Here is a 3,197-nt window from a genome sequence, read left to right as displayed (position 1 = left end):
AGTGGTCACCATTTGGGGAGACATTTTCCAGAGGGGAGATGGATGAGTGTTGGAAGGCTCAGGCTTGCAGTCCCTAGACACCTTCAAATGCTATGCTCAAATACTTTCAGAGTCCGCTTTCCCTTATGTCCTTCCAAGGTAAATCAGTTTAGCTCCTTGCAGTTTACTAAGTGTGAGTTGTTCTGATGAGGCCCTACCTATGTTGTGTGAGGGACATGAAAGACATGATGGGGCAGACTAGGCCTAAAGGCCTCCTGCCACACCCATCTACACTCACCCCAGGAAAGGAGCAGTGGAGAGGTCCTCCAAGAGGGCTAGAGCAGCTGCAGGGGAAGCAGCCAATCAGAGAGGCTGCAGGGAGCAGCCAATGATGGCCCAGCAGGCTCATATAAAAGGAGGAGCAGGGTCAGAGTGAGTTCAGTCTGCTTGCAGGGACTGGGGGAGCAAGAGGTGCTCCTGGCTGGTTGTAGGCACTGTAATGGCTGGCTAGACCAGTCTAGTAGCAGGGATTGGGTGAGCAAGAGATGCTCCTGGCTGGTTTCAGGAGCTGAGAGGGCTGGATAGATCGGTCTGCTAGCAGGGCCTGGGGGAGCAAGGGGTGCTCCCTGGCTGGCTGCAAGGGCTAAAACAGGTAGTTGCTAGCAGGGACTGGGGAAGTGAGGGAATAGTTCCTGGCTGGCTGCCAGGACTCAATTAAGATGGGCTATGGGGAAGTGGCCCAGGGAAACACAGTTAGTTAAAGGTTCATGGCACACAGCTGCTACTTAGAGGGTCCCTGGGCTGAGACCCGGAGTAGTGGGTGGGGGTTCCCCTCGCACTCCCCAGCAGCCACTGGGGAACTGGTTGTGTTCTGAGATAAAGGAGTGTAGACAGACCCAAGGAAGGGTCTGTATGCAGAACTGTTACCACATCGGATGAAGTGAGCTGTAGCTCATGAAAGCTTATGCTCAAATAAATTTGTTAGTCTCTAAGGTGCCACAAGTACTCCTTTTCTTTTTGCAGATACAGACTAACACGGCTGCTATTCTGAAACCTGTCATTAGGGTACTGAGAGAGGCTCTGTTGCACAGACACAGGACCGGAGCCCGGGGAGGGCTACAGAGACATTGCCAATTGAGGGGTACTGTGAGGGACCCTGTTGTACCATGAAGGGACTGAGCCCACGGAGTGCTACAGGACATTACTGAGGGATTTGAGATATGCCTGGTTGGACAACGTATCCCAGAAGGGGTTTGTTTGGTTTGTTTGCACATGGACTGTGGGTGATTTGGCTGAGGGCTGAATCACCAAACACCTATCTGACAAGCACAGTGGCCAACAGGGGACACCGTGAGCTGAGAAATTGAGGAAACTGCAGGCTTGCACACACTCCACCAAGGGCGCTCACAAGAGGTGGGTGTTACCCATTACACTCTATCAGACTTTTCAAAAGCCTAAGAGATTGCTATGATGTCTGTGGCCCAAATTTCTCCTCCATTCATGGCTGGATAGCTGTAGTATCAAAATGTTTTGAGTCTGTCCACTGTCTTCGCTGGGCTCTGGATCAGGCTTTACATGGGGGAGAAAGAGTGTGGCCTAATGCCTTGTGCACTAACCTGGGCATCAGAAAACCTAGGTTCTGGTCCTAGCTCTGCCACTGGTCTCTGGGATGCTCTTGGACAAGTCACTTAAATGTCTCCCTGCATCCATTTCCCAATCTATAAAATGGGAGTAATGCAGATCTCCTTTGCAAAACACTTTGTGATCTACTGATGGAAAAGTGCTGTATGAGCGTTGTTGTTATGCATAATGTTATCAACATGAAAAGTATTTGTCCACTCAAAGCAAGTATTGAGAAATACCTTCCTTCTCAGTTACTCCCATCTCTTCTAGTGTCTGTCATTAATCAGACACAAATCCTGCTTTATTCTCTTCTCTGACTCGTTTTCTATCAGCTCTTCCTATGATCTTGCACCACTTTTGTGTCCAGTTAGCTGGCCTCAAAAATAGTGAGGTTGCCTAATGAATTCAGTGGTACATACACAATTTCCCCCATTACACTCCATTATTTTCCTGCTGCTGTATCATTCACTATAAAATATTTTCCTCCTCTCCTGTATATGCACACTCTATTTATGCTTGCCCCCCTCCTGAAGTGTTATAAAAACCCGTTACTTGCCCCTTCTGATCTTGTCAGAGCAAATTGCTTTGTGATCCTTTGCCATTTGAACAAGCGTACCCATTCATCTTCATGTCACTGCAGGTTCCGAAGAAAAATGCTCCAATTCTCAGTGTCTAGCTGGGATCTCTCTCTCCCCGACACACACTTTTCTTCTCCTCTATTCCAGGCTAAAGATCATGGAACCCTTGTGACCACTTTGTCACAGTTCCTGTGCGGTCATGCTGAGTTGGAAACAGCCGTACCGCCCTGGCTCAGAGGCTGAGCTGAATGCTAGAGGATGAGAAGGCAGTGAGGGAAGGCAGCAGGTTTGCTCACAGAGGGTAACTGGGATTATTCCTGTGCACTGTTTACACCTTCAGGGAAGCGTGGTCTAGTGGTTACAGCAGTGGCCTGGGAATCAGGCCCCCTGGGTTTTATCACAACCTCCACCTCGTCCACATCCTGCTCACATTTCAGATTCCCTTTCTTGGTGAGTCCTCACTTCAACAAGGGGAAAGTCATGGAGAACCTTCTCTCTGAGCCAAGTTGAGGAGCCGGGGAGAGATCTCCCTTTGCATTGAACGTGGGGGGGAGGGGCGGGGAGTGTGCTTCTCATTGCTATAGCCTCTACCTTTGCCCCCTGCCACATTGTGATTCACCCTGGTGCTGGGACATAAGGGGGAGGGGGGAAGTCTCCCTTGCACATGATGTTTGACTGCTCTTTGAGTTAGATCCTCCCCCCTGAAAGGGCTGCTAGCCAAGACATTTCACAAGAGTTAGCAGGCATGGCTGGTGCAGCTCGTTCAGGTTTGATTTTGGAGAAGCACTCACAATTGCAAGTGCAAGCCCTGCAAGGGGAGAGCGCTGCAGCTGGGTCCTCGCTCGCTGCTGTGCCACGACTGCAATGCAAGTTGTTCCCCTTTTCGAGGGGCAGAGGATGGGAGGGGTGAGAAAGTTACCCTAAAAATGGGGATGTAATTTACAAACACTGCAAAGTGGCTGCAAGCCATCAAACAGCATCCCAATTCCTAGAGCGACAGCCAGAGACAGCCAAAGA

The 3,197-nt window shown here is 50.0% G+C and overlaps 1 long non-coding RNA gene across 1 annotated transcript; it reads left to right on the top strand.

Annotated features, from left to right (window-relative positions):
- Positions 1-286: 286 nt before the first annotated feature.
- Positions 287-2,929, top strand: LOC122458418. Its single transcript, XR_006278467.1, has 3 exons — positions 287-631; positions 1,044-1,392; positions 2,328-2,929. It is a non-coding gene; the product is annotated as an uncharacterized LOC122458418 (long non-coding RNA).
- Positions 2,930-3,197: the final 268 nt, after the last annotated feature.

The sequence above is a fragment of the Dermochelys coriacea genome, chromosome 2 (genome assembly GCF_009764565.3).
Source record: "Dermochelys coriacea isolate rDerCor1 chromosome 2, rDerCor1.pri.v4, whole genome shotgun sequence".
Classification (NCBI taxonomy): domain Eukaryota; kingdom Metazoa; phylum Chordata; order Testudines; family Dermochelyidae; genus Dermochelys; species Dermochelys coriacea.
This window is presented reverse-complemented; position numbering and strand designations above follow the sequence as displayed.